Genomic DNA, 20,201 nt, shown 5'->3' on the forward strand with positions numbered 1-20,201 from the left:
ACCTAATTTCATAAATCTTAATGCATTTGGGGGAATTACATCTTATAAGCGAACCTCAAGTTGGTTCTTTTGAATAGAATCTGATAACTAAGCGGACCTGTTACTCAGTGAAACGAGGAATTTTGAGGTTAGCTAAGAGAACTTGCTATCCTACAGTTGGTGATAATCTGTGACTAATAACATGTGGATGAAAAACATAACTTGAATCATTGTTTTGCAACGAAGAAGGATTCCTTGATCTTGTCTCTCTTATTGATTTTCCTTTATCTTTTAATTGCTTTGTTTATTATTTTCTTTTGCTTTATAAAATCTAAAACCAAAACCCCCTTTTTTGTGACATTATAAGACAACTAAAACCTTTTGCTCCTCGTGGGAACGAACTTGAATACCCTATATTACTTGTTAATTAGGTAGTAAAATATTAATTAATTTGTTGTGGTTACGACACACATCAAATTTTGGCGCCGCTGTTGGGGAGCAGCAGAACAGCTTTAGTTGTTTTTATTTTATTTTCGTTTTATTTTTGTTGCTAACTTTGTTTTCTAGAATTTTTATTTCAGGTACCAGTTTTCCATGTATGGTGTACAAAAGCAAGCATATTACAACAATCAATACGGTTTTCAACCTCAACATTATGTCAACTTCCAACCATCCTTAGGATACAAACTTTATAGATATTCTCATACATATCAACAACCTTATGATGGGTATGTAAGTGAACAATCACCAGGAGGGGGGGATAGTATTGCTTATAAATCTATGTGTAATATCCTCGGTGTAAGGCAACCTAGTTTGAGGGAACTTGAGAGAAGGTTTTATCAATTGATCGATGAAGGCTTAGCATCAGATGAAGAAATTCTTGAAGCTAAAAGAGCTTTAAGAATGGAGCGTGAAAAACGTTATCATATGGGTTATGATGATGATTTTGAACCTTATGAAAATTCTTGTAACAAGGATAAAGTTATTCCAACTCCGGATCATAGTAACGATCCTTCGCCTATTCAAAATGAGGAGTTTGGGTGTGACTTACCTATTCTTATAAACGGTGTAACACCATCACAAGAAGATCTTATAATTTATACCGACGAAAATCATTTTAGTGAATGACCCGATTCCGATGATGAAGATGTTTAAGAGATGATTCTCGATAATGAAACCAAATTGATTGAATTCGTGGAAGACCCAATTGAACTTGCAGATGATTTTGATGATGCCAAGACTTTGGTTAAGGTAGAAAATGACGAAAAATGGTTGCAAGGTTTGATAGAGGACCATGATATACAATAGGTAAGTAAGTCACTTGAATTCTTTAAGGATGAAGAGGATTCTGTAATACAAGAGATTGTGCAAGGTTTATCTAACATTTTGCATATTGATTCTTCTCCTTTACCTCTTATTGGTTTGAATATATGTGCTTCGAAAGTATTTTTGGATGACTTTGTTTCCAGATATCCACCATTTGAAACACTTGATGCTAACACTATGCAGGTTTGCCAAGAGGAATACATGGAAGTTCCCAAATTATATGTTCTTTATACACTTCCGAGTGTGGACAAGAATGAGTGTGGGGGAAATTTCTATCGAGCGATAACATTATTTTATTTTCTTGTGCTAATATTTGTATGGAGCTATTGTTTGCAAAACAGGTACTATGGGTGGATCCCCAAATTTTCAGATTGTTAGTATATGGGGAGTGAATCTTACAAGAAGCTAAGTCGGGACGTCGACTTTAAAACAAGCACTTAATGGGAGGAAACCCATCGGTTTTGTATTTCTTATCCTTTTGCTTTTTATTTTTGTTTATTTATTTTTCTTGTTCCATATCATGTTAGGATTTCCCACCTTGACTTTGCTAGGAGGATTCAATTATATTGAGGACAATGTAAGGTTTAAGTGCGGGGGAGTGGTTAAGCATTTATTTAAAAAAAAATTGCATATAAAACCTTCAACTTGTAGAGATTTTAGAGTCACTTGCATACTTCTAGGTATGTTTACATAGAGAATTCTGACCAACATAAATGAACTTGGAAGTGTTAGGGAACTACGTTCGGATTTCTTGCTTGTTAGAGTGTTAAATAATGGATTTAATCATACCGGTGATGCAAATGAGGAGTAGGGAGAAATACATTATTAGAGTTGTTGATCAATCATTAGTGGAGACTACCCGTATTTATATCATGTGAGGCACCGACCAAATTTTCTTTGTAGATGACTAAAGAGCTTTCTTTTGAGTGTGTGTCACCGTACATTAGTTCCGGGTAGAATGGTGAGCTACCCAACCTCCTACTAATAGAAGCACTACTCTTTGATCTCTTGAGAGCTAATTTTTTCAATCATGAGGGTGACGTCTATGGATGAAAACCTACTTCTTGTAGTTCGATTTGCAGTTAGCATCTTTCTCTCGCCAACAACAGGTCCATAGAAACACCATCATCATCAACAAGGGAGCGACATCAAAATCTACAAGGAAAGTTGAGGACGTTTAAGGTATAAAAGCAACGCAACAAGAAAAGGGCTAAATTTCACATTCTAGTAAAGCAACAAAACAAGGAGCATATTTATACATACATGTTGAAGACTTACAATACAATGAGCATAATTTGATATCCAAGTATGAAGACCTATTTACAAGAGCGAAGAAAATTAACAGGTGAGAGTTATTGAAGTTTATGATTTTGAGACAATACAAGTTGTGAAGAATCAAGCAGTAAAGTACTTTCCCACGGCCGTGGTTTGTTTTATTTTCACTTTACTTTGTATTTTATTTCTCTTGTTTAAAAAAAATGAAAAATAGAAAAAAAAAAGTATATATATATAAAAAAAAGTAAAAAAAAAATGATGACAAGAGAAATTTTTGGGTTTTTATTTATTTAATAAGCCGTGGGAAAGTAAAAATCTATAAGGAAGTTTTAAGCGACAAGGGTTTAAGGTAAAGAGTTACAAATTGTCAAGAAATTACGAAGTTCGGTGTTTATCATCAATAGTTGAAGCCGGAGACGAAGACCGAGAAGATAAAGACGATGAGCGGAAGACTTTTTATTGGATGCTGTGAGAGTGGTGTTATCATCATTGCAATTGTATGTGAAGGTGAGTAAGTAATCTCATCCTCGATAATAGTGGTTGATTTCCTTTCTTAGAGATCGTCAGAAAAATGGTTTTTCAAAATGTTAAAAGATGTGGGTTTTTAAAATATTTCGGAAGTTGTCCTTCCCATCATTCAACATGTTGCATGATTTCTCTCTTCATTCCTACCTGCACACATGTGAGAACCATAAAAGTACGTCTTTTGAGTGCAATTATCATAAAATCCTTTTAAGTGAGGCAGAAGTCGAGGTGAAATGCTTATTGATCTCTCTCAAACACGCGTTCTCTTATTATGATGTGGTTATTTATCACTCAACATTTAAGAATGAGAACATGTTCTTTGGTATTTATAACTTCTTATTACTAGCACGCAGAAACTTTATGTACTCATAACTCTTTGGATGCTTGCGGCGCTGGAAAGCTTTGAAGTTGTATGTTTTAGTTTGATTTGCTCGAGGACTAGCAAAGTCTAAGTGTGGGGGAATTTGATAGGTTGTAGAATACAACCTATTTATTATCTATTGGTTATGGTTTCTTTGCTATTTTTCTTGTAAATTATGTAATTTACGCTTGTTTTGAGTTTTACAGCTACTCTGGAGTCATATGGATGAAAAGAAGAAGAAATCGCTTAATTTGAGATGGAAGTTAAAAAAGGTCATTTTACAGGCGACTGATATATGGAGCTCAGCCAAGGTTAAGGGTCGACCAGTACATGAGCACTAAAGACATGCCCAGTTGAGGTTAAGGGGATACCCTTGGGTGGCTGCGTCCAAGCATTGCGGGTGCAAATAGCTATCCCACGTCTAAAAACCTAATTGGGGTTCGAATGTCTCGGACACATTCAATTCTTCTACATCTGAAATTGAGCAATAAAAATGGAGGCGCAACCATAAGAACCGAGAGAGGGGGAAGCAGATTGAAATCCAGAGAAATTATGGCAGAGAAGATGGTGGTCGATGTGATGGGTATGATGGCTCAGATCGAGAACTAAATGGAAGATTGGATTGAGTGTGTGGTGGTTGAAGAAATGGAGTCCGGGTTTGATTTAATGGTGATTAAATGGGGGTTTGAAATGGATCTATGATTTGAATTCAGCACAAAAGAGATGGGTTCTGTTTCCGTTGATGAATCCGAGAGATGATGATGCTACAAATAGAATTGATGGGGTTCTGGTGATGAAGACAGGGCAGAATTGATGCCGCTGTTGATTCGAGCAAGACACTGATATGAATAATGGTTCTGCTGTTGTTCGAAAGAGAAGAATTGTTGAGAAGCAAGGATGAATTGATGGGTTTATGGTGAAACTGAATTTGAGAGATGCTGGTGCTGTTGGTGACACTCAAGGGTTGGCTGAAATTGATGTTGTTGTGAGTTTTGAACAAAGAAGAAATGGAAGGAAAAACTGATGGATTGAAGTGACAGAAGCAAGAATTGGCAGTGTGCAAGAATGATCGGTGTAGATGTATGCCTAGGTTCTTAACAAGTGAAGAAAGAAAGGCCTGAATTGGCCGGGAATGCCCAGAAATAAACAGAACTCTGTCGGATTTCCATTCTGGTGAGTCAACTCGTACCGGCCAATGGCCGATCCAACTCAGCTGAGTAAGACCAGTTGGTCGAGTAAGATGTTGACTCGGTAGCGAACTCACTTTCTTCCCTTGACCCTCTTGACTGGCGGTTTGACTAATTTGACCGTTAAGCTTAACAGTATCTTGACGGAATATTCTGTCAGCGGAGACATAACTCAGGTGACTGTCAGGGAGCTTTTTAGCCGGATTCCGGTGATCCCAAAAACTTTTCAGGCGACCAAAATTACAGAAATTTGTGAAGAATTTTCTAGACTCATGGGTGCGAGGAATTGTGCTTGGATTTGGAAAGAGAAGATGAAAGATTTGAGATAGACTTGGATTTGGAAGTTGAGCTACAAAGGGAAAGGGATTCTATTTCTAAGAGGAGTTGAAGCAAATTGAAGCCTATAAATAGAGAAGTTCTCTATACTTTTCTAGACACTTTTGCACACCTCTACACACACAACACTTCTATTTTATTTATTCTTTGTGTGAATTCCTTAGCATGAGTAGCTAATTTTCTTATTGATTGAGGATGATTTCCTAGTTCTTAACATGTTTTGAGTTTTGTTTTAAATCTACTTTGAAGTTTTCACATGATTATCGTTTGTTTTTACTAATAGGAATGTTTGTGCATTCATGGTTGTTTGATAGGTTATTTAGAGTGCATGCTGAATTGATTTTTTAACTCAACCTAAATCTAGTAGAAGTTAGGGAATACATAATCGTTATCGACACTTTATACAAGTAGAAAACACGAGACCTTGCAGAAGGATTCGTGGAGCAATTGTGTGTAAAAACAACGCTAGAAAGTGGACCAAGCGAACCGAGTTTAACTACTAGTACTAAACCTAAATTCATAAATCTTAATGCATTCGGGGGAATTACATCTTGTAAGCGAACCTCAAGGTGGTTCTTTTGAATAGAATCTGATAACTAAGCGGACCTGTTACTCAGTGAAACGAGGAATTTTGGGGTTAGTTAGGCGAACCTGCTATCCTACGGTTGGTGATAATCTGTGACTAATAACATGTTGATGAAAAACATAACTTGAATCATTGTTTTGCAACGAAGAAGGATTCCTTGATCTTGTCTCTCTTATTGATTTTCCTTTATCTTTTAATTGCTTTGTTTATTATTTTCTTTTGCTTTATAAAATCTAAAACCAAAACCCCCTTTTTATGACATTATAAGACAACTAAAACCTCTTGCTCCTCGTGGGAACGAACTTGACTATCATATATTACTTGTTAATTAGGTAGTAAAATATTAATTAATTTGTTGTGGTTACGACACGCATCAGTATGTTGTTGTTTAAATTCTTATCATCTGTTGAAACATTGAGGACAATGTTAGATTTAGGTGTGGGGGAGCGTTTTGCATATAGATTTTTTAGTATTTTCTTTTCCTTTTATATAAAATTTTGAAAAAAAAAAATTCAAAAATTTCAAAAATCTTTGTAAATACTTGCATAAAACCTCCAACTATTAGAGATCTTAGAGTCACTAGCATGCTTCTATCTATGTTTACATAGAGAGTCTAACCGAAATAACTGAACTTGGAGGTACTGGAGAACACAATCGGGTTTCTTGGTTGTTTGAGCGTTAAAGTTGGATTTAACCATGCCCGTGGGTGAATTAGGTGCAGCAAAGTTATTTGGTATTAGAGTTGTGATCACCCTTAGTGGAGACTACCTATTTTACATCAAGCGAGGCAGCAACCTTCAATTTTTTTGACTATCTAAAAAGTCCTTTTAGAGTGCGTGTCACCATACGTAAATTCCGGTAGGAATGGTGAGCTACCCAACTTCTAACCACTTTCAGCACTATTTTTGATCTCTTGAGTGATAATTTTGTCAATCATGAGGATGGCGTCTAAAGATGAAAACTCCTTCTTGTAGTTTGATTTGCAGTTAGCACCATTCTCTCTCTCGACAACATCAAACAGATCCAAAGAAACACAACATCACCAACAAGCAATGCGACATCAGAATATTTGAAGAAAGTTGAAATATTCCAAGGTTTACATGCAACAATTCAAGGAAAAGTAAAAGGTTCTTATTCAAAGTAAAGATACAGTACAAAGAGCAGAATTCATTATACAAAATCGAAGACGTATTTTACTAGAGCAAAGAAAACAGAAAAATATGAGAATTAGTGAAGTTCATGAAATTAGGACATTACAGGTTGTGAAGAATTAAGTGATAAAGTCCTTCATCCATGGATTTAGTAGTTTCATTATTTATTTTCAATTTGTCATTTTCATGTAATTTAAAAAAAAGTTTGTTTTTTAATTTTGTTTAAATTTTACCATGGTAAAGAAGAAGTATTTAAGAAGAAAATTCAAGCAACTAGGAAATTAAAGAAAAAAAATCAGAAATTGTCAAGGTTCTAAGAAGTTCAAGAGTTCATCATCAACAGTTGATGACCGAAGATTGAAGATGTTTCTATGGATGTTGTCAGAGTGGTGTTGATTTCCGATCGGATGTGAAGGTAAGTGAGTACTCCCATCCTTGCTAATGGTTGATTTCCTTTCTTAGAGATCATCAGAAAAAGATTCTTTTTGTCCACAATTTTGTGGAGTCTCCAGAAACTATTTTGGAAGGTTATCCTTCCCACCATTTAACGTGTGCAGAATTTCACTCTTTATTCCTATCTGCACACATGAGAGACTAGAAAAGCGGTCTTTTTGAGTGCAATTATCGTAAAACCCTATTGGTGAGGCAGAAGTCGAGGCTCGTGATCACTCTCGAACCCGAACTCTTTCATATGGTATGGTTACTTCTCGCTCAACTCTTAAGGATGAGAATGCGTTCTTTGGTATTTCTAACTTCGTGTTACTAGCATGCAGAAACTCTATGTCCTCATAGCTCATTGGATGCTTGGGACTCTATTACGCTTTAAAGTTGGAGAAGGTTTTGTGGGTACACCTCTGGTAGGCCCTCACGAGACTACAACTCGTCCAACTAGGGACACCTGGGGGTTTAAAATCTTAGTGCATACGCTAAATGCATTCGATAGACCAGCGACAGTGGTATAGTTAGGATTTCTTAATTTCTGATTCAATTGAGGACAAGTAAAATTTAGGTTTGGGGGTATTTGATGAGTGCCAAATATTACATATTTCTACATCTTTTTATTAACATTTAACTCATCTTTTGTGCTCTAATTCTCTATCTTATCCCAAATTCTGTGTTTTCATTGTTTTCAAGAATAAACATTTTTACTAATTAATTTTATGTTTTTAGGTAATAAATAAAGCTTGGATATTTTTGAGAAGCAAAAAGAGCAGAGATTTGGTGGCCAGAGAGCTGCGCTAAGAGGCTGTGAATAGTGCGGAAGAAACATCACGCAAAAGCAGTTGCAATCCGCTTGCACGTGCTCCGCAAGCCGCTTGAAAGCCTAATCTGAGCAGTGGGCTTGGTCGAAGACCCTAACCCAAATCCATACCCAAGATCCAAACTCATTTCCTTGATTGAGCCGTTGGATTGGATACAGCTGCTTAACATCCCACTCGAGATATCAAGTTTTGATACAACTGCTTAACACTCGAGTCGCCTCTCTTCTTTTCCATGTCGAACAGAAACCTAATCTTTTCCCCTTCATTTATCATTAATCCGCTCGCAGAACCACCAGTACCACCTCCTTCATATCCTTCAATAACTCCATCGTTCAACCTCTACCACCCTCATTAACGCCATCAATTAAGCCTCTAATTCCTATCTCTCTCAACCGTATCTCCTTATCAAGAACAGAAAAACCTAGAAGCTAGGCTTGAGAGAGATAGAGTTAGGGTTATCTCTACAGTGGAGGAAACAATGAAGTTGCAGAGATGAATTGAAGAAGGGAAACACGTTTTGGTGAGTTGGGTGTCCATTAATTATCGAATTGGAGTTGACTTAGTGTTTTTTGTGTATAAATAGAAAAGGCAGTGTGATGTAAAACTCATGCCCGAATTAGCTGGTGCACCAAGCCGTAGTTTATATTTGTTTTCAGTATTATTATCATGTTCTAATTCAATAACTAGGGTTTAGATAAAGCCCTTGATTTTATACTAAGATAGTCAGTTTTCATGTTGTTGTTCTTGATGTGCTTAAATTGATTTAGGATTGATAGTTAGCTAATAAACCAAATGAACCTGTGATAGGTTGTACTATAAGAAGACAACTTATACTAGGGGTGAGTCAGGGAGATTGGTTCATAAATCATCCATTAGAGACCTCTCTGGAAGAAGATCTGTGCTTAATTGATATATGAAGGAGTAGTTATCTTTTTGATCCAATGAGCCTGTGATAGGTTGTACTGTAAGAAGACAGCTTATATTAGGGGTGAGTTAGTGAGAATAGTTGAAAAATCATCCATTGTATTCTTTCCTGAAAGGAACAAGAACATAACCTGAGTAAGTATTTCCTTAGCATAGGATTAGGAGGTGGATTCAACTTCCCTAGTGCTCTTTCACACCTTTGTTTAGAATTACTATTTCAGTTATTATCAAATATCTCAGTCGTATCGACACAAAAACAACCCCCCCTTTTTGGTTACTCCTTTTTAGAAATCAGTAATAGTAAGACCATAGCTTCATTCTACACCCACCTTGTCCCTGAGGATCGACCTGTGCTTGCCCTGTGTTACAATTAGGAAACGGTGCACTTGCAGTCTATTGTAGGTACTCTTTACAAGCCTACCATATATGCAATGAATAACAAAACCAATAACACCTGGAGATTTCCTTTTTCGATTCAAAAACCAAGTTCATGAATTTACTTCCTTAGAACACATGTAAACATTATTCCCTAGGATGAAATCCTCACCTCATACCAATACATAATCACAATAGCATTCAAATGATTATGGCGATGTCTTATCTATAAAGTTTAATGGTTAAGCAATAAACCTCATATTGTATTCCTTAATACTATGTCTATCTAGAGTTCAAACATGCTTCGAAGTTTTGTTTTCAATATGCACGACTTGAAAGATATGTTATGTTATGAAACAGTTCAAGTCAAATATCACTAACCTCAAGTGGAAGGATGATGTTGTTGTTGTAGCTCCTTTCTTCTTCATATCTTCAAGTCTTTGCAATACTTTTAAAGTCTCATTATTCTAATACTTTCAAGCTAACCTATACGAAGTTGACTCTAGTACATAATCAAGCGACTCTTAACATGAGTTTTGATTCACTAAAAGTATGACAACCAAACTTCACATACCAACGCTTGGTGGGTTCAACCGATCTATGCTCTAACAATCTCCCCCTTTGTCAATTTTAGTGGAAAAACTCTTACAACATATGGATAAACAAATTACAAGAATTCATTACACATACTCTTGATTCCCGAATTCAACAACACAGTAATCTGCATACATTCAATCCTTAAAAATATCACTGTTGACATAATAATAACAAAGCTAATACTCCCCCTAAGGAAGATAGGTAGATTTTCAATCCGCGCGTCTTTGTTATACCAATCAATATGATATGTTACTCCCCCTTAGTCTATGCTTTCACTCTTTCGTTTAGATAAATGTTTAAGCATCAATGTTCTTTTCCTTAGTGATACCAATCAATATAAAATCAATGCCAGTATCACTTGATTACTCCATATATTTCTCCCCACTTTTGTCTCAAAATGACAAAGAAACGAAAAAATAAAGGACAACCCAAAAAGAATCTTACAAATCTCAAAATAGACTTGCAACCTGTAGAGTTAAGCGCGAGGGTTCCACACACCATGTTCTGATAACCAATATCAAAAACCGAAACTACAAGTAGTTTTATTTTGATATGTTACCAAGGAAACAATTTTCCGAAACAATTTTCCCATATTAGTTTAGCAAACCAAAAATCAACTAAGCATCTTAGTTCCTTTGCTAAACCGATTGTACAAAAACAAACGCTTATTCGATAAGACCAAAATATAGATAACTCTATTTTTCTCATCAGGTTCTAATTATCCATAAACTTAGACCTTTCAATTTTAAACAAGACAAGTACTAGTTAGTGTTTATGGGTGAAAACCGTTTCTGCCGATTTTGGTAATTTCGTGTGCGTGGAAGAGAAACTAGTCTAAACCCTAAACAATGTACTACACGGGAGTACTTTTGATTCGAGAGATCAATCTGTACAATCCTGGCCTAAACCAAGAAATGGTCGTTACAGACTTGCTTCGGTCACAAAGTGAAAGAGAAGGGTTGGTCTTAGGGAGGGAAGCGAAGAAAGTGTTGAGACCAGAATAGTTGATTCCGGAAGTGTGGGTGTTTCGGGACTTGTATCAGAAAGTTGAACTGGCTAGCTGAACGAAAATCTATCAGATGATTTCTGGATGTTGTATTGTTTCTCTGACCAAAATTTGTTGTTTGGTGGAAATAGGTGAGACCTATTTATACAAGTCGCAGCAAAACGTACCTTGGTATCGTAGGAAGTGGAAACGATTGAGTAGTGGAAGAAGGGAGTAACGGGTAATGCCTGGAATTTATGTTTCCATAATGAAGGATACGTTTACACCATTACTTCTTGCCATTACTAACCGCCCCACTTTATGACACTTTCCTGTAACGGGCGTATTGCACGCCGCACGATGTAAACCGCCAGACCAATACCCTGATGAGTATCCCCCAGTTTGTGACATGTTTTTGATGTCTCGAGTGTTTTCGTGGAAAACATGTAGCACTTTGCTACGTGTGGAAAGTTAAAATTGAGAGGCTTGTCGCAGGTAAATAGCATGTGATGACATTAAGTTCGTCTTGGCTGGTTGCCTAAAACTTGCCACGAGCTTGCCGTCTCGGTGGCGAACTTCGATGGACGAGATCGCATATTATGAATAAGGGTAGACGTTGATTGTGGCTACCTTGTGTTGGCACCTGAAAATGGGGAAATGACGTTTTGATGTACGCCAGTGGCATTGCGGCATGGCTCGTGCATGCCAGTGGCACGGTGGTGCAAGTGGCGCCTGGCGTAGCCATGGCCACTGGATTTAGGCGGTCGGTCGCCTAAAAGTTTCCACAAGTCTATCAGTTCGGTGGAAAACTTGGATGGCTGAGATCGCATCTCAGGAGGAAGGATAGCCATCGATTATGGATACCTTCTGTTGGCGCCTAATAATGGCGCAATGGCCTTTTTGGGGCATGCCAGCGGCATTGCGGCATGGAAGGCATGGATCGTGCAAGTGGTTCCTGGTGTAGCCATGGCCGCTGGATTTAGGCGGCTGGTCGCCTAAAAGTTGCCACAAGTCTATCATTTCGGTGGAGAACTTGGATGGCTGAGATTTCATCTCAGGAGGAAGGGTAGCCGTCGATCGCGGCTACCTTTTGTAGGCAGTGGCGCCTTTAACGCGCGCTGGCGATGTTGTGGCAAGGCTCGCATGGTTCGTGCATGCCATTGGCACGGTTGCGTAAGTGGCATAGCCGCGCCTGTGGCATGGCGGCATGGCCAAAGTTGGGATTTGGTTCCGTGACCAAATTTGGGTTTCGCACTGTGGCCGAAATTAGGGTTTAGCGCTGTGGCCAAATTGGGATTTTTTTGGTGCCGTGGCCAAAATTTTGGCGGCATGGCTGGCATGGTTCGTGCATGCCATTGGCACGGTGGCGCCTGGCGTATCCATGGCTACTAAAATTTTGGCACGTTGGTGTGGACCTCTTGTTTAAATTAGGGTTTGGCTTGTCGAAACCCTAATTAGTATATATGACATGTCGCATGTGGTGAGTGTCCATGTTTGGCGCGTTTGGCATGTGTGCCTGGTATGTGCATCTGGCATGTGAGCGTTTGGCGCGTTCGGCATGTGCGCTTGGCATGTTTGGAATGCCGTTTGGCATGTTGGAGCGTCTTTTGGGAAGCCAATTGGCTTTGCGGCCATCTGGCGCGGCTTCTTTCTTTTCAACACTATGGCGAGTTTAAAGCAACCTGATTGGTTAATGTAAGAGGGCTATCCAGGCATGGGCGTGGCTACACTTTTGTGTGAGTGTGGCGGCTTTAGAGAGAACTGATTGGTCGATGGGAAGTGGGGCCGACAAGCTAGGGCGTGGCCACACTTCCAGTGCGTTGTGGCGGATTTAAAGCGACCTGATTGGTCGATGGGAAGTGGGGCGGCAAGCTAGGGCATGGCCACACTTCCAGTGCGCTGTGGAGGATTTAAAGCGACTTGATTGGTCGATGGGAAGTGGGGTCGTAAAGCTAGGGCGCGGCCACACTTCCAGTGCGCTGTGACGGATTTAAAGCGACCTGATTGGTCAATGGGAAGTGGGGTCGGCAATCTAGGGCGTGGACACACTTCCAGTGCGCTGTGGCGGATTTAATCGCCTAGTTTGGCTAAGCATATATTTTCGACCAATGGGGTCTAGTGTATTGCGCGGGGAGCGGAACCCTGATTTTGAAAATTAATCGGGTTTATGAGTTCTTTGTGATTTATCACAATAATTGGCTGGATTTTGTATGCTTCCACAACATCCTTATCTATAGAATGAAGTGTGCTTTCCATCTGAGCATTTCGTGCGATGGCCTTAACTTTGGTACTTAGAGGTTCATGCTACTCCACTGCGAGTGAACATAAATCCGTCATGCCGTACCGATATTAAGGGTTCTTCCGGGGAACATAACACAGGAAAGTACTCAGTGAGTCTTGTATCAGCGAGGTGCCGAAATTTACAGAGTGTTTGAGATGGTTGCTACATTCGCCAGTCTGGATAATATTTCATGTAAATATATTGAATGGCTCAATAAATATTTCGGTGGAGATATTAGCACTCACGACACCGTTTCCTTGCAGAGTGACGTCACATCAGATGCAAGGTTTTACTATTTTAACCCTAAGCTAAAAACCACCATCAACAGTTAGTTAACTAGCATTTCTTGTTAAGGCATTCGATTAGACTTGAGTAACCAAAACCTCACTTCAATAAGTCTAACTAAGATCAGAATTAACTTAGTTTCTCTTATCCGGAATCGAATTGGACTAAACAACTCATCCTGTAAACCTTTTCTTTCGTTAAGCCATAAATAATTCATACAAACCAAATAAATCAACTTGCATAATTATTCACCTCAACCGGAAGCAATTGGAACAACATAGACATTAAAGCACCGCAATTGCACCGCAATTTTTAAGCCTAAACAATTGATACCACACAATAAAGCAAGATAACAATAGTTTTTCTTAACCGGAACCAATTGAATCACACATACATCCATACACACATAATGGAATAAAAATCAATGGTACCGAAATTTTGTTATGCAAAAGCAATAAATATATATGAACTAAACTCAGGCTTTTCTTAAACAGGAAAACGATTAACTAATAAATGTTACCTCAAATTTCGCATCCACTTCTCCAATAAGTTTGCATCTTCGTCCAAGGAGAATTGATATAGAAATATCATCATGTTGTCATCCTTATGCAAAAACAAAAGAATAATAACAACCAACCTTTACCAGAGAAAGGTTGAAAATCGATTTTAACAATTGGAAGCAAAAGTTGAAAACCGCAGCCACAAGTTACTAATGTACCTTGACAATCCCTATGGATTTCCTTAGATTTTCGAAGGTTGCTCTATTCTAAGGGTTTAGTGAGAATATCAGCAAGTTTTTGTTCATATGGAACATATTCTAATTTGATAACTCGATTCTCATATAATTCTCTAATAAAGTGATATCTAATATCTATGTGTTTAGTACGAGAATGTTCAACTGGATTCTCAGACAAGCGAATAACACTTGAGTTATCACAGAGAATGCTCATAGTTGAAATATTTATTCCATAGTCGATGAGCATTTGTTTCATCCACAGTAGTTGGGTACAGAATGTACCAACAACAATGTATTCTGCTTCACAGGTTGACAAAGACTGGGAATTCTGTTTTTTGTTGTGCCAAGCAACAAGGTTTTGACCAATATAAAAGCAACAACCAGAGGTGCTTTTACGATCTTCTACACTATCCTGCCCAATATGCATATGAATAGGAAACAAGGATGTTGTTTGTATCCATAGAGTATGACAAGCCATAATCTAGAGTACCATTACGTATCTTATAATCTGTTTTATAGCTTTTAGATGTGATTCTCTAGGATCTTCTTGAAATCGTGCACAACATCCCACACTGAAAGCAATGTCTGGTCTTGTTGCAGTTAAGTATAGCAAGCTTCATATCATGGATCTGTATAGTTTTTGATCAACCGATTTTTCTTCTGGATTGGATTGGAGTTTCCCAGTAGTTGGCATTGGAGTTGCAATAGATGTTGATCCTTTTAATTCGAATTTCTCAACTAAGTTCCTTGCATATATATTTTTCTTGATAAAGAAGAATATTGTCTTTTTGTTGTTGTATTTGCAAACCAAGAAAGTATGACAATTCTCCGACATTAGTCATTTCGAGTTCTCCACTCATAAGATTTAGGAATTCATCTGTTAGAGATTTATAGGTGGATCCATATATGATGTAATCTACATATATTTGTGCTAATAAGAACATTTTTACCACTCCACTTGGTGAAAAGTGTTTTATCAGCACCACCTCTAGAGAATCCCTTTTGAAGTAAAAAGGATGTCAACTTGTCATACCAAGCTCTCGGAGCTTGTTTTAGACCATACAAGGACTTTTTAAGTTTAAAGATATAATCTGGGAACAACGGATCTTCAAATCCTTTTGGTTGAGCTACAAAAACTTCTTCTTTTAGATCCCCATTTAAAAATGCAGACTTGATATCCATTTGAAACAGTTTTATCTTAAGATAGTAGGCATAAGAAAGTAAAAGTGTAATTGATTCTAAACGAGCAACATGAGCAAAAGTTTCTTCAAAATCAATACCTTCAATTTGAGAATATCCTTGAGCAACAAGCCTGGCTTTGTTTCTGACTATTGTTCTGAATTCGTCTGATTTGTTCTTGTAGATCCACTTAGTTCCGACAATGTTTACTCCTGCTGGTTTTGGAACAAGTTCCCACACTTCTTTCCTTTTAAACTGATTGAGTTCCTCATGCATAGAGTTTACCCAAGCTGGTTCACTGAGTGCTTCCTCAATATTTTTTGGTTCTATTGAAGATAAAAACACATGAATAGTGACAGACATTCTGAAGTTTTCTTCGAGTCATAACTCTGGCATTGGAATCTCCAATAATATCTTCAGTAGAGTGTCCTTTATGTACCCATTTTACAGGTTTTTGGACAATACTTTCAGTATCACTGGGTTGTTCAACAATACTTTCAATATCATATTTATCATCTATGTCACTAATTAGAGGAACCACATATGGTTCTTCTTTAGTCTGTTTTTCTTTAGTAACAGTTTCAGAGGGAGGAAGCTCTATTGCAGTGTGGTTGTCTTGACTAAAGTCACTAATGTCATCAATAACCACATTAATTGATTCCATCATGACTTTGGTTATGAGGTTGTATACCCGGGAGGCACGACTATCAGAGGCATAGCCAAGAAAGATTCCTTCATCACTTTTGGAATCAAATTTTCCTCTATGTTCTCTATCTTTGAGAATATAACATTTTCTTCTGAAAACCCTTAAATAACTCAGATTGGGTTTTCTTCCATACCATAATTCATATGGGGTATTTAGAGTTTTGGATCTTAAGTAAACTCTGTTTATTAGATAACAGGCTGTAAACAGCTTCCCCCCCAGCAGTTTAATGGTAGGTTTCTGTTGTGAAGCATTAATCTTGCCATTTCTTGAATATTTCTATTATTTCTCTCAGCCACACCATTCGATTGAGGTGTAATAGAGGCAGAGAATGGATGAGTAATCCCAAGAATATTACAGTATTCATATACTTTCCTATCCTTGAATTCTGTACCACGATCGCTTCTTATCTTCTTAAGCTTGCGACCTTGTTCATTTTGTATTATGTTCACAATAATCTTGGACTCCTCAAGAGTGTCATTCTTGTGCTTCAGAAAAGCAACCTATGTGAAACGTTTATAGTCATCTACCATTACTAAAGCATACTTATTTCCTCCAACGGATGCTTGTTGGATTGGACCAAATAGATCCACATGAATAAGATCGAGAGGAGCATGAATGGTTATGTTTCGAGAAATTTTGTGTGGAATTTTTCCTTGATTACCCTTTTGGAATGCCCCACAAACACCTTCTACTTTAGTGTTAATTTTTGGAACACCTTTGACAAGTTCACAATTAATGAGCTTTCCAAGCATTCGGTAGTTGATATGACCAAACCGTTCATGCCACAAATGGGTTGACTCAACCTTAGTCAAGTTACAATAATGATTGTATTGTATATAAATAAGGTAACAATTATTCATACTTCTACGTCCTCGAAAAATTATTTTTTCCGACTTGTCTTCAATATCACAACCTTTCATATTGAAGATTACTTTGTTACCTTTATCACAAATTTGATTAACAGACAAAAGATTTGCTTTTATTCCTTTAATATAAATATAATCATGAATTGCGGGAATAACATCATATTGAAGATTACTTTGTTACCTTTATCACATATGCTTCCATCTCCGAATGTTACAGATCCTACCTTGTAGTCTTCTGTCCTTGTGAACCAAGAGAGATCACATGTCATCTTTCTACTACATCCACTATCTAGAAATCACTGGAACAGTGAAGTTGTTTTAAGTGCAAAAGATCCCAGACATTGTTCACCAGGTTTAGGATGAATTGTTAAGTTCTTATAAAGATTCTTAATACGATTGATTAGATGTTTTGCAAAACAAATTTTCTGATTTAAATAACTCCATCCTTCTTGAAAGAAATTCCTGGACTGTCTTTTCTTAGTCTGTTTACGACATCTAGATGTTGGTATTGAATAACTTAGAGAATCCTTAGAATCATCCAGCTTTCTATCACTTATGATATTACTGATTTCATCAGTAAATGACCGGTTTTGTTCAATCCCTTTATCTAACATCTTGACAAGGCCTAAGAAATATTCATCCGAATCTTGTTGAAGATCTTCTGAGGATCTTGAAACGTTAATCGAATCGATCATGGATTCAGTTTCTTATAGGTTGGATCGCACCAAACACAGATTATTAGATCTTCTTGTGTTTTCCTGCTCTGATACCAATTGAAAAGACGAGGGTACCCAAATATACCTCAATCTAAAACTCTTCCTACCTATAAGTCCTTTCTCCGAAAGTGATTGTCTATGGACTTAGTCGAGACAATGCAACTAATCGGTTCACAATTCGTGTGATCGTTTATGGATTTGAAATCGAGACAATACAACACCGAAGTATGTTTACTTGATAAAAAGGTTCGGACTTAACCAAACACAACAGGATTCACTTATCAAGTAAATATGAATTAACTTTTGTGTGATTTACTTTAATTATAATAAAATAATTATAATGCGGAAAATAAAAGTAAATGACACATCAAGATTTTGTTAACGAGGAAACTGCAAATGCAGAAAAACCCCGGGACCTTGTCCAGAATTGAATATTCTCAGGATTAAGCAGCTACACAAAATTACACCTAACTTCGTATAGTTGAGACCAAGCAACTAAACCTATAGTTCACCTAGTTCAATCTATATTCCGACGCCTCCAACTTATAAATAAGTCACGTACTTGGAACAATTCCTTTGGTTCGTATTCCAAACAGTAAAGAAACAACAAATATGTTTGGTATCAAGTCTCTTCAACCAAGTGATATGAGTCGGACAAAGGCTCATCTGTTTTATCTTAACATAAACTCCTTCGTCAGGTCCTTAGATCTATCTTATGTTCAACTACCGCAGTAATCATTAAGATTTTGCGATCAACACTCTTAATCCAAAGAATTTTGTTAATGCCGATCTACTCAACTAATCAATCCAATTCTATCACAAGGATAAAACCGATTATTAATTGGATCCTCTTTTTACCGAAACAAGTATTGTGCACACCAGAGATTATGAACCCCAAATCAGAAATCTTCAATATCTTCTTTGTCTTCGAATCTTCTTAGATCTTCAATAAACACCTGCACACAATCACTTGAATCTCTTGTGATCAATAATGCACAGAACGGAGTTTGTTAACGATAAATTATCACAAGATCGTCTTTAGAACTACAAACAGTCTAAAGATCCCCGTCGAAACATTGAACTAGTTTGAGTGAATCTTATATCAGAAGAGAAGATCCTCAAGCATAAAAAAACTAGGTGCAATCAAAGTTCAACCATCGTTAGTCAATCAAATCAATTGAAAACAAAAGATAAACCGAAATTATCTAGTTTCCCACCAGCGTACTAATAAAGCTTCTCAATCCCAAAGAAGAATTTAAAACGAGCGTCGGTAAGAGATTTCGCTTGATTAGGTTACTCTCCTCTCCGAATAGGCGGATTCACCAGTAGCAGCACAACAAGAGGTAGTTTGCTATTACGAAGGATTAGTTTGCTAGAAATTCAAACTTCAAGTATTTATAGACTAGGAAGTTTGGACACCAATGAATTTCCAAAACCGAAAATATTCTCAAGATATTCATTAAAGCACAAATTCAGTTTCCATAACTCCTGGAAATACTCTGTCCAAAAATAATGATCGAAATCTCTCGTAAAATCTCTAATTAATAAATGCACATTACTAATTCTTATTTTTCCTAAAAATGAAATTAATAACATTAATTAAAAGATTCTTAACTTATTTATGTTTCGATCCTGGGATTCTCTTCCCTTAGCTATTAAGGAATAACTTTGAACAATCAAATATAAACATTCACAACACGTGTTCAAAGTATGTCGACATCCTGTAAGTCCTCTTTCATACTTACAACCTTGAAACCGATTTGCCACACTTCCAACTAAGTTTATAATTGGTTCATCTGACTTTCAAGAACTATGTGATTAATCAAATAACATTCAATCACAAAACATGGGTTTAACGGTTCTACCAAAACAAGTTTTCAGTTCTGCCTCCATGTGAGTACTGTGCATAGTCACTCTAGCTTTCCAAAATTCGGTTTACTAGGTACTAGGATCGGTTTCCCACATATATATGGTATATAACTTATATGTGTTTCACATGTCCATAGGATATGTTCCTCTTTTCCTAAAAACGTGTTGCACCTGTCCATAGGATCGGTTCCCATTTCTGCTATAAACCTGTTGCACCTCATACAAGGATCGACTCCCCTTTGTGATGTACTGTACCTCTTACTAGAATCGGTTCCCCTTTACCCATATTTGGTCAGACATAAAATCACAAACTCGATCATACCATCTCAGGTGATTACTTAAGATCGGTTTCACTAATAAAAGTCATACCAATGCATAAGTTAGGCCTTTGTGAATAGTTTTACCAAGAACACAAACAAGTCATGAACGGTTATACTAATCACACATATTGGTTGTTCAAAAGATATGCAATCAATAACAAAACCAATAACACCTGGCGATTTCCTTTTTCGATTCACAAACCAAGTTCATGAATTTACTTCCTTAGAACACATGTAAACATTGTTCCTTAGGATGAAATCCTCACCTCATACCCATACATAATCATAATAGCATTTAAATGATTATGGCGATGTCTTATCTACAAAGTTTAATGGTTAAGCAATAAACCTCGTATTGTATTCCTTAATACTAT

The sequence above is a fragment of the Papaver somniferum genome, chromosome 2 (assembly GCF_003573695.1).
Source record: "Papaver somniferum cultivar HN1 chromosome 2, ASM357369v1, whole genome shotgun sequence".
NCBI lineage: Eukaryota > Viridiplantae > Streptophyta > Magnoliopsida > Ranunculales > Papaveraceae > Papaver > Papaver somniferum.